Source organism: Haliotis cracherodii, unplaced genomic scaffold (assembly GCF_022045235.1).
Source record: "Haliotis cracherodii isolate W230 unplaced genomic scaffold, xgHalCrac1.p SCAF_18, whole genome shotgun sequence".
Classification (NCBI taxonomy): Eukaryota; Metazoa; Mollusca; class Gastropoda; order Lepetellida; family Haliotidae; genus Haliotis; species Haliotis cracherodii.
Window position 1 is genome coordinate 16,119,930 of NW_027266273.1, and position 13,301 is coordinate 16,133,230.

Below are 13,301 nucleotides of genomic sequence, written 5' to 3' on the forward strand. Positions count from 1 at the left end.
GCTGAGACGGAAGCAGCTTGTGCAGAGTAGTAATAATAATGCCTGGTGTCTCCATTATTCTGCTGACTTAACAACGCGTTGTAAAAATACTCGCCATTTATTGAGTGTAGATTACATCTCGGCGAGGCTTACACATACATTGTGTTTGATTACTTTGTAGCGTCATCGAGAATTGCCTTCGGCAAGTCGTAGATTATCGTCTTTCTCCGTGCATTTGGGTGGGCGTGTTATAGCAGCTACTGTACCGCGGCTGAGAATTGTTTGAGCATCGCCCACTAGATTTCCTTGAGTCAGTTTCAAATCGTGACTTCGAAACAAATCTGTTCATTTCTGAAATATGAAGGTTTTATTGAATGGCTATTTCAGATGTTTATACCACAGCATGTAGCTTTTAGAGAGTGAGGGGGTGAGGTTTAAAGCACCTCGAACAGAATTGCAGTTTAATAGGGAGGAAAGACTAGAGTGATGCAGGCTGTAAACGATAAGTAAAAGTTTTAGTGAAAAGTGCATGGATCAAGGATCAACACCTCGTGCGGGAGGAAAGACGAAGTGAGGCATGTCTTAGAAGTTCACCACCTTGATGACATCCACGATCATCGGAATCTGGATCTCGTCCCAACAATCAGAGGATTCGTGCACCCAAAACAGATGCTTTCATTTTAAACCTAACCACGTTACCTTTCTGGGAAACTTTCACATCATCTGTTGACTCTACTGGTCACCGTCACACGGTCACACCTCCCTCAACCGTCGAGGGCCGTGGGCTAGCCTAGTGGTTAAAGAGTTCGCTCGTCACGCCGAATACCTGGGTTCGATTCCCCACACGGGTACAATGTGTGAAGCAAATTGCTGGTGTTCCCCGCGTGTACTGGATGGAATACAGCTAAATGCAGCGTAAAACCGTACTCGCTCACACTCCACCGATGATGCAGGCTCAACACTGGTGCCAAGAATTGAAGGACCAGACAAATAGCATGAAGTTTAAAGAATATCCTAAATTTATTAACGCTTAAAGTAGACTGCCACTGGCCCATAATACATTGAAATGCACCTACATGTATGTAACACCTGCAGAATCTATTTTCGGAACATGATGTGAAAACCACGGGTGCGTTGTCCTTGTAATGGTTCAGGATATGCTTTCTGCACATTATTGTTTTCATTTGTTATCTCGGTTGTCAGGAAAATGTCCAGAGTTGCGTCCCTTAACCGTGTTGTTATCTGATGGGTTCTGCTTGGTTTCACCAAAGTATAATTTACAACCTACAGACCTACGCCTCCACATTAAGTTGACATACAATGACATTTTACGTATCAGTGGCATAAAATGATGCCGGATGCAATTCAAAATTTGAATAGAACCATATGTTCCCGTGTTTTTTTCCGGATGAACAACTGACTTGCATTTGCAACAGCTGGTGTCATCATTTTCACCTGGTATCATCATTATTTGAGAAAAAATCATAAATAAAAGCGACAAAACCTATAAACCGTTGAAATCCCTAAAAAAAACCCAAGTCGATTGTACAATTCCGTCTGTATGATGAGCATGTGTTTATGAATCACTATCAAATTGTGAAGATACCAGGTGTTTGCGAAGACCCGTGAAGATCCGGGAAAGAATATGTCTCACCATCCGTCGTAAGAGGGGACTAACGGGATCGGGTGATCAGGCTCGCTTACTTTGTTGATGCATGTCATCGTATCCCAATTGCGTGGATCGATGCTCATGATGTCGAACACTGGATTGTCTGGTCCAGACTCGATTATTTACAGACCTTCGTCAAATAGCTGGAATATTGCTGAGTGCGGCCTTAAACACCAAACTAATAAAAAAGATGTTAGCTTAATTGAGCGCATCCTGTCCTGTTTTCAGGCAAACAATTGACTTGCCTTTGCATGTATTAATAACTGGTGCAGGATACGCTCACCTTATGGCGAACACCGCGTGGCATCACTTTTTTAGAATCATTCTTAAATACATGCTCATAATGTAGTCGGAATCATAACAGAGACTGTGCTTTCAGCAGAAAAGCAGTTTGCTTGTTAAAAGGGTTTTGTGCCTTTTATTTAATTAAACTTTTGATATAGTCAATTAGAAGAGTTGTGTAAGAGCCGTAGAAGCCTAGCCGTAGACAGGCTTTAACACACTGCTTTCGCCACCGTGAAGTCGAATCCAACTCTTCTATCATCTGACATAAAGAGAGCGAATGCAGTAAACTTGTTTCGAGTTCGTATTTCCTGTTGAGATTTAGTCGAGACATATCAACTTTGTCTAATCAATCAGGACGAGAAATGGATTCTCCAAGAGCAACGTTTTTTTAATATTCAACCTATTCCTTGGGTTAAAAAAGTATAAAAATGTTTCAGGCCTTTGGCTAGAAATTTCTAAATTGTCTTCACATTTATCTCAAGAAACGTACATCCTAACTCTTGTTTGTCTTTCAACCGCCACTTTCTTCATCAGTCGATCTGGTTTCAAGTTACGTGGATAGGTTAAAAAACACGTTTGATCATTTAAGTGGGTAGTACAACAGACACAAACGGAAGTGGCCAAATAAACCTCCAATATATACGAGATAAGATGGACGAAAAAACGCAGAACAGTTTCTCTTTAATATGTGATAACATTGCAGCTGTGTAATATCGTTAAATCGATCCTATCCGCAAATTGGATTTACTGATCATACTGATAATAGAGACTTATAATGTTGTCAGAACATCAGTCGGCAATCGGAATTTACAAGTGTTTTGAAACGATGACATCTCAGCACATCTGACCCAAGTTACTACGTTGTATTAATGACTGTTTGAAGGTGCCCGGAAATGGCAATATTAGTTAATTCAATTATTTTAAGTAGATGACATGTAATGTTCGAGAATGACTTTTACGCACGTAAGAGACGTAACTTACTACCTTATTAGATGTTTGGACATCAACTACCGCAATTACTCTTTGCAAACCGTACGAGACTTTGGACATCAAATACCTTTATCACTTTTTTCGCACCGAATGTGCCTTTGGACATGAAATGTAGTAATCACTCTTTACCAACCGTATGAGCCTTTGGACATCAAATTCTTTGTACCTTAATAACTCTTTACGTGTGCACCTTTGGACATGGAATACCTTAATAACTCTATACGCACCGTATGAGCCTTAGGTCATCAAATAACAGTACCGTAATACCTCTTCACACAACGCATGAAACTTTGGACATAAAAAAATCTTGATAACTCTTCATGCACCGTATGAGCCTTTGGAGATAAAATACCGTTATTATGTTTTATGCACCGTTTGATGCTTTGCACCTAATTTAGATCATTATTGTGCCTCTACATTTATATGTATAAATTTAAAGTCAGGGCATGAAAATTATTTCGATTATCTTTTGAAACAGATTCCATCGTGCGTAAATGGCAAAATAGTGGTTAGAATTCTATGAATGGAGTGGGGTATACATGTGAAACTGCGGCATGTTATCTCAGTGGGCTAGCACTAGAAATCGGCATCATTCCAGACTAGTACAAGCAGCCTCACACACATACACGTACATGCACGTCGCTATATAAGTGCAAATATCTTGGACGCGACGTTAAACCTCATTTCACCTCACCTCAATTTATTCCGAATCACGCGCTTTTCAAATTAAGGATAAACACGAAATGATACTTTTAAAAATAATCAAGAGAATAACTGATACGCGGTGATCTTTCTAAAATAATTCTGAGCCTCGATGAATGCCACGAAAATGAAAAAAAGAAATTATGCTTACTACTTAGTTACAAAAGTAGTCAGAGATTTCAGGCTTTCTAATCCAATTTAACGACGTTTTTCAACCACATGTGACTGCGGCATATTCTCACATTCGATGTACAAAATATGAACGTCTGACCGATTGGCAAATAACATCATCCATATGTACATGTAGGATAAGGTTCAGTTCTCATATGAAAGGCATCAGACCATTAACTGTCAGATTGAGAACGGTCTTCATAACAGATTGTTGAGAGTATACATACAATGTTGAACTCGGCTGAAAGGGGCATTCTTTGACATTAAAACTGCAACCACAGCGTCTGTGCCTTCGGTGTTTTTACATAAAGATCTATGAACGATCACATGAATAATGAAGAAATTTACTAACCTCAACAAGAACACAAATACATAAATAGAATAAATAGAATTTATGGATGGCCACGGGGAAATAAAATGGATTGAGTCTGTTTCCGCATTTGTTTTATTCGATGTGTGGTATCAGTTTGCAGAATAGATTAACACTTTGGCAAGGTGAAACTGTTCAGAATAAGAGACATTTCTTTTAATCATGTGAGACGAAGATACAGGCGAGCTTACAAAAATATCCTGTAAAACACCAAGAACAATGACCTAGTGTAAATCAGTACGATGTTTCAAGGAAACATGTTACGAACAGTTCCAATGAACACGTCATAAAATGAAAGTGACAGAACCATTTCCATAATCATACGAAATCTCTGCTGAAAGTAGAGTCCATGTACGGTTTCGAATAAACCATACGCATGTATTAATGAATCAATATCAAAATAGCGATGGTACAAGGTGTTCGCGAAAACGTGTGTGTATTCTGTCCCACCGGTGGCACACGTCATAACCACATGCAAAGGACGAGGTCAGGGCTCCTTTCGGCCAACTGGAAACCCAAAATGTTACGGATAATTTTCAAACATTGTCATGTAAGTTATCGGACATGTTCAAATGGCTGACAACAAGCCTTGATCAAATACATAAATGTGCGTAAAATGAGTGAAAAAAACTAAATGTTCGAACTTCCAAGAAACAGTCTATGAGCAAGTCGCTGACCCAAGATTGACTTTTTACCATAAGCATGTACCTATTTGAAAATCAGCTTGGGTTAAAGACTTTCTAATTTTCAAATATCAGAAAAAGGCTTCCTCAAAATATGCAAAATCATCCTTTTTGACATAATTAGGCCTTACCTATATATTTAGTGTTCTTATAAGTGAACAAGAACATCAAGTGTTGACATGTTTCATTAATGTGATCCGTCGAGAAAACGTTCATAATGATGACATTGTCTAAACGTTTGCTTATTTCTCAAATTATGCAGATCCTGCGAGTAAAAAAAGGATACTTATCATATTACCGTGTCGTTTCAGGGGGAATCAGTATGATTAAATATTTCCATAACTTGAGAACGTGATGACACACAGATGATATGAATTTACTATATCAGATGCGTCATTACGCAGATGTCATATGGAAAGGTATGAGAATCGCTATTCATTACATCGGCCACGTCCGGGAATTGATCGCGCCACTAACTTTACAACTGGGTTATCATTGATTCCATGTACAATGTTCCCGTTTCATGTTTCGAATTGCAATAAGGATGCAGGTGCTAATATATATTTGTATAACTATTCACACATTTATTCCACCCATTAGCGTGGCATAACCTCGAAACTTAAATTTTGGATGGCGACAGTTGTTCAATAGTCTTGGAGCCATATCGCAGTGGAGAACTGGTGATAGCTTTCAGCTGGCAATTACACACATATGAAAGGAGACAAGGAGGGGAATAACTCTTGTCCTGCCCCGGATCACACTGATGCGGTGTCACATTTGTTATTTCATGGCTGCGTTCACTGCGAGATGTATAGATTAAAACCGTTCCAGAGGCATCGTAGGAATTAATCATGGTCAGGAGAAAGTCTTCACAGGCTAAGGATTTCCGTAAGTATGACGGATTAGGATGAACTATGATGGTCTTACCTCTTTCATATTCATTAATGCTTTTTTTATGTCACATTACATGAATGCTTAATTGAAGGTAAAGATAGATGTCCATACTTAGGGTTTACTGGAATTGTTTTAGTTTTTTTTTAAATCGCGGCTATAATTTTAGACAAAAAGATTAACATTAGTTCTACGTGGACACATACTTGCGTGACTGGAGTGGAGTTTCTGTTAATATGATCTACGGAGAAATGTACTGAAATGCTCCTCGAGGTTTTAAGTAAGTGAAAGGTGAATTTGAAAATCACAAAACTGTGAGGCAACTGATAACGCAACAGTAGTAATAATGTATTGTCTATTGCCACTTAAAATAAGTGTGTTGACGATCGTGGAATTGTATGCAACACACACACGTGTATATGTACCGCGCCTTTCTTCTCAAAGGCTTTTCTCAAGATGTTTCTTTGAATGTAACCAACATGTGTTGTACAATTGCGTTCTTGTGCGAAAACAGTGATAGAGGCGTTCAAGGGAGACTCCAAATGTTAAACAAGTGAATAATGGATATGCGTGTGTATATATATATATATATATATATATATATATATATATATATATATATATATATATATATATATATATATATATATATGTGGATAGATATGCAATTAGATAAGGATGTGGGAAAGGTATAAGTGTGTGTGGATGTGGTGTGGATGTAGGTGTGGCCGGGTGGTTGTAGTTGTGTGAGTGCTGTAGTTGATGTGGAGGAGGATGTGGATCTAGGAGTGGATGTGGATGTGCATGTGGGTGTGGGTGTGCATGGTCGTGATTGGCTGAGTGATGTGTGGGTGTGGGTGAAGGTGTGGGTTTGAGTGGGTGTAGTTGTGTGTGTGTGGATATTGGTGACGATGTGGATAAGGATGTGTGTGTTGTAGTTGTGTGAGTGCTGGTGTGGGTGTGGATAATGATGTGGATGAGGGGTTGTGTGTTGGTTTTGAAGTAGGTGGTTGTAGTTGTGTGAGTACTGGTGTGGATGATGATGTGGATGGTTGTATGTCTATGAACCATTTTATATACTGTTTTGTAATTTGTGTTGAGTTGATGGGGAGGAGAAGGCATCGCAATGTTACACCAGGGCCGTTTGCGGTCGGGTAGCCTGGCGGTTAAAGCGTCCGCTCGTGACGACGAAGACCCGGGTTCGATTCCCGATATGGGTACAATGTGTAAAGCCCATTTTTGCTGTCCCCCGCCGTGATATTGCTGGAATATTGCTAAAAGCGGCGTAAAACCATACTCACTCACTGAAGTGATGGACTTGACCTAGCATGTTGATAAGTTAAAGCCATTGTTTGATTCTCTTTCTTCAAGTAGTGAGGGGCGGTTGGGTAGCCTAGTGGTTAAAGCGTTCGCTCGTCACGCCGAACACCCGGGTTCGATTCCCGACATGGGTACAATGTGTAAAGCTCATTTCTGGTGTCCCACGCCGTGATATTGCTGGAATATTGCTAAAAGCGGCGTAAAATCACACTCACTCACTCACTCAAGTAGTGAAAGGGCTAGGGAGGACTAGACACTTTCATGTGACAGAGTAAAGTATGGATATCCCTTAGGACCGTTAATGCGAAAAAACACAGAGGAACATGAGTTGAATGAAGACAGAGTTTGATTTCAACATCTTACTAAAAGACGTTTCAGTAACATGCTAGTAACTCTATCTATCACTTGCTTTTTGAAGGCACTAACATCTGTTCCGAACAAACGCATTGTTGTTTTTCATTTAACGCCGATACATAGCGACTGTCCTGAAACTAATTAAATGCGGACCAGATATCATGAGCATCAATCTATGTATTTTAAATACGATGGCATTCATGAAATACATAAGCCTTCACGGCTGCGAGATATATGATCCATAGTGGATTATGCTTTTAGCAGATATTTCTTATGATTATGGAAATGGGTTTGAGTGGGTGTAGTTGTGTGTGTGTGGATATTGGTGACGAAGTGGATAAGGATGTGTGTGTTGTAGTTGTGTGAGTGCTGGTGTGGGTGTGGATAATGATGTGGATGAGGGGTTGTGTGTTGGTTTTGAAGTAGGTGGTTGTAGTTGTGTGAGTACTGGTGTGGATGATGATGTGGGTGGTTGTATGTCTATGAACCATTTTATATGATGTGGAAGTGGATAAGGGTGTGGGCTGGTGTGGGTGGTTGTAGTTGTGTGAGTGCTGGTTTGGGTGTGGATGTGGATAAGGTTGTGGATGTGAGTGGTTGTAGTTGTGTGAGTGCTGGTGTGGGTGTGGATAAGGTTGTGGGTGTGAGTGGTTGTAGTTGTGTGAGTGCTGGTGTGGAAGTTGGTGTGGATAAGGTTGTGGGTGTGAGTGGTTGTAGTTGTGTGAGTGCTGGTTTGGGTGTGGAAGTGGATAAGGTTGTGGGTGTGAGTGGTTGTAGTTGTGTGAGTGCTGGTGTGGAAGTTGATGTGGATAAGGTTGTGGGTGTGAGTGGTTGTAGTTGTGTGAGTGCTGGTGTGGAAGTTGATGTGGATGAGGATGTGGGTGTGAGTGGTTGTAGTTGTGTGAGTGCTGGTTTGGGTGTGGATGTGGATAAGGTTGTGGGTGTGAGTGGTTGTAGTTGTGTGAGTGCTGGTGTGGAAGTTGGTGTGGATAAGGTTGTGGGTGTGAGTGGTTGTAGTTGTGTGAGTGCTGGTTTGGGTGTGGAAGTGGATAAGGTTGTGGGTGTGAGTGGTTGTAGTTGTGTGAGTGCTGGTGTGGAAGTTGATGTGGATGAGGATGTGGGTGTGAGTGGTTGTAGTTGTGTGAGTGCTGGTTTGGGTGTGGATGTGGATAAGGTTGTGGATGTGAGTGGTTGTAGTTGTGTGAGTGCTGGTGTGGGTGTGGATGTGGATGAGGATGTGGGTGTGAGTGGTTGTAGTTGTGTGAGTGCTGGTTTGGGTGTGGATGTGGATAAGGGTGTGGGCTGGTGTGGGTGGTTGTAGTTGTGTGAGTGCTGGTGTGGAAGTTGATGTGGATGAGGATGTGGGTACAAATGTAGGACATTGAGCGAACTTAATAGGTTTGATAAAGTGTTCAAAATATTGCTGCTCTAAAGTATTACACATCTGGTGAGAAACTGAGAAAGTGATTAGGGTTTGCCAACTGACTGATTAGAGCTAGTTCGCTACTCAAATGCTGCACAAAATATACCATGTTATATTAGATTTGTTGACAGCGATACTGAACATGTGGCTGTAACATGTTGATGCTAAATGCATGTGTGAAATGCTATGCTGAACATATGATAATGTGAAATAAATGAAGCAGATTGGAATTGTATGTAAATCATATGACATTCTGTATTCACTGTATTGTTTGCAAGAGTTGAAAGAGTTGCAAACATGTATATCATATACACGTTAAAAACAACTGATGTTAAAAAACATACACATATTTGACAAATTCAGCATGCAACATGTTTCTACGCAATGTACGAACCCGGATATATATTTCACGCATTGTTGATTTGAAGAAACATTCTATTTGTGCCTCAAGATTTGGTTTGACAGACATATAAAATGGTTCATAGACATACATGTATTTGTAAGCATCCCATTGATAACCATCGTAATTTTCGACGGTGCAAAACTTCAACGATGTCAACAGCACAAATTGTATACTTTGCTGAGGGACAAAGAGACTGGGTGTTGGGTAACCCTGTTCATTCCATTGTGTTTAGGAAAATATGCTGTTACCTTCTGGTTGCAACACTGTGTGGAATATAACAGCACAAGAAATATATCGCATACATGTATCCGTATGATCCGGTGATGTTTTGTAATTTGTGTTGAGTTGATGGGGAGGAGAAGGCATCGCAATGTTACACCAGGGCCGTTTGCGGTCGGGTAGCCTGGCGGTTAAAGCGTCCGCTCGTGACGACGAAGACTCGGGTTCGATTCCCGATATGGGTACAATGTGTAAAGCCCATTTTTGCTGTCCCCCGCCGTGATATTGCTGGAATATTGCTAAAAGCGGCGTAAAACCATACTCACTCACTGAAGTGATGGACTTTACCTAGCATGTTGATAAGTTAAAGCCATTGTTTGATTCTCTTTCTTCAAGTAGTGAGGGGCGGTCGGGTAGCCTAGTGGTTAAAGCGTTCGCTCGTCACGCCGAACACCCGGGTTCGAATTCCGACATGGGTACAATGTGTAAAGCTCATTTCTGGTGTCCCACGCCGTGATATTGCTGGAATATTGCTAAAAGCGGCGTAAAATCACACTCACTCACTCACTCAAGTAGTGAAAGGGCTAGGGAGGACTAGACACTTTCATGTGACAGAGTAAAGTATGGATATCCCTTAGGACCGTTAATGCGAAAAAACACAGAGGAACATGAGTTGAATGAAGACAGAGTTTGATTTCAACATCTTGCTAAAAGACGTTTCAGTAACATGCTAGTACCTCTATCTATCACTTGCTTTTTGAAGGCACTAACATCTGTTCCGAACAAACGCATTGTTGTTTTTCATTTAACGCCGATACATAGCGACTGTCCTGAAACTAATTAAATGCGGACCAGATATCATGAGCATCAATCTATGTATTTTAAATGCGATGGCATTCATGAAATACATAAGCCTTCACGGCTGCGAGATATATGATCCACAGTGGATTATGCTTTTAGCAGATATTTCTTATGATTATGGAAATGGGTTTGTCGCTTTTATTTATATTATGGATTTATTCTATTATTTGATACCATTGTGAGGTGACAGATGCTTTTATCTGAAATGGCAAGTCTTCGACATTTACAGAGGAACTGCTTTTAGTGTTCACCATTCTGTATGTGCGTGTAGATAACGAGAGAGGACTAATGATTGCTTTCTAATTGTTTTAAAACCGCGAACTCGAGTACACTCATAAACAGAAGAGGGGGACAGACAGACAGGAACAGTTAATGTGCATATTTGATTTGTGTGTATTGGTACAAATGTTCATTCCTGTTGACATTGATACCATTGCACTTAGTCACCTTTGGGCATTATCATCGTATAGATGGAACACTTCGTTCTAGATCACGCCTCTAATGCTACTAACTAAATGCGTGTTCCTACTTAGATACGATTTCTCAGCAGTGGGTTAATTGGAATAAGGCTGATAAACCACACCGATTAATTTCATTATGATTACATTGGAAATCGTTGAGCCTTTCGGATTCTCAACAGAAGGATATGAGGCATGAACTGTGTGTGTCTTCGGGAGCACCCTCTGGAGTCCGGTCTATCGACGTAGAGATTACTACCTATTCAATTAGGTGAGGTGAGGTGAAATGGGGTTTAACGTCGCGTCCAAGATTATTGCACTTATATAGCGACGTGCATGCACGTGTGTGTGTTTGTGTGGCTGCTTGTACTAGTCCGGACTGATGCCGATTTATAGTGCTAGCACACTGAGATACCATGCCGCAGTTTAACATGAATACCCCACTCAGACACAGTATACTGACTCCGAGCCGACCAGTCCTTGTTTTAGCCCCTTCATGCCGAGCGCCAGACAGGGTAACAACAAGTACCATCTTTTAACGTCTTTTGGTATGACGCGGTCGGGAATCGAACCCAGGACCTTCCGCTCTCGGGCGGACGCTCTACCACTAGACCACGGAGGCGGTCTATACGATTAGGAAAAAATAGCATTCTTTATAAATAACCTTGGATTAGAGGTTTATTAAGTAGGTTTGGCAGGTTAGGTTACATATAATGACAGCTCTTCCTCAACAAAGTGCGGCTATCCGTACAGTGATGTGGAGCAAGGCACAGGCAATCGTAAATGCTCTGTATAAAAAAAACTCAAGTTGTGAATTTGGGTGAACGCAGGTATTTTGTTGAGTATGCAATTAAATGAATAAAATATAATACAATACAAGAGAATATACAAAGTCATGTTGAAATAGTTGAATACTGGATAAATAAACACCGTTCGGAAATCCGAGAAGACATTACCTCGGAATTCATTATCGATAGTATTGAATTTATTCTAAACAATAATACTTTTAATTTTGCTGGTTCTAATAACAAACAAGTTAAAAGCACAGCAATGGGGACAACAATGGCTCCTACTTATGCAACCCTTGTATTTGGTTAATTGGAGGAAAATCTATACTAAAAAATTGATGAAAATTCGGCTTGAATTTGGACAGGGATTTCAAGATAAATGGAAAAGATTTTGAGGTGATTGTTTTGTTCTGTGGAATCGGAATAAAGACAACCCACAGTGTTTGATATATACTTTACAGACACTCCATCCTAGTTTAATCTTTACTGTAGAGTTGAGCGATAACAATCTATTGTTTCTGGATGAAATGGTTTCAATTTTAAACAATAACATTGAAATAACAACCGATTCCAAGAAATACCTCAATTACAATTCCTGTCACCCCCGTCAGACTAAAAACAGTGTCCCTTACTCATTAGCACGTAGAATCTGCGCGATAGTCTCTTATTCGGATCGTGCACAGTATAGACTCGATGAACTGAGGGAGTCACTATTAGAAAGAAACTACCCTAGAAAAAAGTGGAACACGCAATAAACAAGGCTAAATCACAAAATTGTTGTGATCTTTTAAAACCTAAAGATAAACCTAACGAGAGTGCTCTCCCTTTTGTTACAACCTTTAATCTCCCAAACCCGGAATCATTTAGAAGTGTTGCAAAGACAGAGCCAAAATCTGAAACAGATTCTTACTAAGGCTTCTTTCGCAAATGGAAAACAAGAATGTAAAACAGTACAAAAGTGTAACAGACCAAATTGTGGTACTTGCCCTTATGTTTTACAATGTTGTTTTTTGAATTGTGATTTATGTCATAGAATGTGCTCGATGCAAGGCCGAATAGATTGGACAGACAGGGAACAACCTAAGAGCGAGAGTGAGGGTCCACCGACAACAAATAAGGGACCCGGGGCCCCTCTTGCCGGTGTATCCCACTCAATCAACATATTGATCAGTGTGCCGGGAATAAAACACCAAACCTACACTGAAAAAGGCGAGGGTTCATGAATACTTAAGGGATTTATTTTATATTGTGTTTTCAGTCCTCACTATCATGAATATCAAAACAGAAGTTCATGATCCCTGATGTTTTTGTTGATTACATAAAACATTATTTTTTCTCAAATTAGGCACATTATTTTCATAATTTCATTCATAGTGGGTTAGATATTCTTATATACATGTTGTTGCTCCAATAACGTACAGTGGAAACCCGCTTATCCGGACCCCGGATATCTGGAGGTCTCGCCTACCGATCGCGATATTGACGTGAAACGAGATATATACATCATTTAATTCTGCATTTATCTGGTTTCCGGATCCTGACAGTGAATATCAGCTACCCACAGTGAAAAATACACACTAGTGTGTCCCACTTGCCGGACAGCGACCACGCTTGACAATACAGTAAACTACGGTTATAACGAACTCAAAGGGACTTCTGTTTTTAGTTCGTTAGAACCGTAGTTCGTTATAGGCATATATACAGCATAACTACAGCAAATTGTCGGGACTAAAAA

At 40.2% G+C, this 13,301-nt stretch overlaps 1 protein-coding gene across 5 annotated transcripts in view; it reads left to right on the forward strand.

The window, feature by feature from the left end:
* Positions 1–13,301, forward strand: part of LOC139465311 (sex peptide receptor-related protein 2-like) — a 197,466-nt gene that overhangs the window by 161,592 nt on the left and 22,573 nt on the right. The window contains exon 1 of one of the 5 annotated variants that reach the window (XM_071247003.1): positions 5,614–5,737. The exons of the other annotated variants lie outside the window; for them this stretch is intronic. The gene's annotated coding sequence lies outside the window, so the exon portion shown is untranslated. Of the gene's footprint in view, positions 1–5,613; positions 5,738–13,301 lie in introns of those variants that run through there. 5 annotated transcript variants of the gene reach the window in all.